The sequence below is a fragment of the Myotis davidii genome, unplaced genomic scaffold (assembly GCF_000327345.1).
Source record: "Myotis davidii unplaced genomic scaffold, ASM32734v1 scaffold472, whole genome shotgun sequence".
NCBI classification, from domain to species: domain Eukaryota; kingdom Metazoa; phylum Chordata; class Mammalia; order Chiroptera; family Vespertilionidae; genus Myotis; species Myotis davidii.
Window position 1 is genome coordinate 410015 of NW_006283774.1, and position 1200 is coordinate 411214.

Here is a 1200-nt window from a genome sequence, read left to right on the forward strand (position 1 = left end):
GGCTGTGAGGTGTGGCTGGTCCTGCTGATCCAGGGCCTCCGTGGGCAGCCAGGGCCTTGGCATATTGGTACCCACGTGGTGACAGGCCTCACAGGAGCGTTCCTGGGACCAGGAGGGAGGTGCACCCACGCCCTGCTAACAACTTTATAAAGTAGTCTCTTAGCCATGAAGAGCTGCCACGGCTTAAGGAATTACGAGCTCAAACTTGAGAGAATGAAGTCGTGAGGCCATAGGCCCCATCTTGCCGGTTGGCAGACTGGACGCGGCACGGTGGCCTCGGCCGGCGGTCACAGGCTCACCGGCAGCGTGTTGTCTGTGCTCAAGCCGTTGGTCTCCCGAGAGGAGCAGGTGGTCGCTACATCAGCGGACAAAGCCAAGAGCAGAATCTATAAGAAGAAGAAGGAAACAGCAAGCAGCCTGGAGCGGGCCCATGTCCGACCTCAAGCCACTTTCGTCTGTGGGCTCTCTGGTGCCCTGCAAGCTGTGGTGCCCAGGCCAGGCGCACAGTCAGGCGTCAGGTGCAGTCAGGCGTCAGGCGCACAGTCAGGCGTCAGGCGCAGTCAGGAGTGAGGTGCGGTCGTGCGCACAGTCGCGTCAGGCGCAGTCAGGAGTGAGGTGCGGTCGTGCAGGCCGGCCAGCTCCTTCATGAGGCCAGCTCTGCCAGAGGCCCCGTCAGATCCCCGGTGGCTCCATGCGAGGGCGGAGCCAGCGCCCTGCACAGGCCTGGGGCACCTGCCCTCCCTCCTGTGTCCTCCCCTCCTGGTTAGAGCAGCCCCCTCCCTGCCTTGGTGCTTTGGCCGCCAGGCCGACCCAGCGTCCTGGCCGGGCCTCCTGCGCTGAGCGGTGGCTGGGATCCTGCCTCCCTCCTGCACCTCCACGCCGTTCTCTCTGTCGGGCCCTGGGGACTGAGCCGCTGCCTGGGCTGGAGAGGCTGCCAGTCTCCGAAGAAACAGCCCCAGGGAGCAGGTCCCGGGCGACCAGGCCCATTAACCCCTCCGGGCTGGCCACGGGGTGTTGGACGGGTGGGAGAGACACGGGGGGTGGGGGGGTGCCCTGCCAAGAGCCCCCTGCACGGGGCCTGCCCCTCATCGGCGGCCCTTGAGGGAATAACATGCGGCCCAGGGCAGGGCCATCTCACCTTCCTGCGCCTCGCAGCCCCATGGGCTCCCCCCCGCCCCAGGTAGGGCTGCTGGGCTTCCA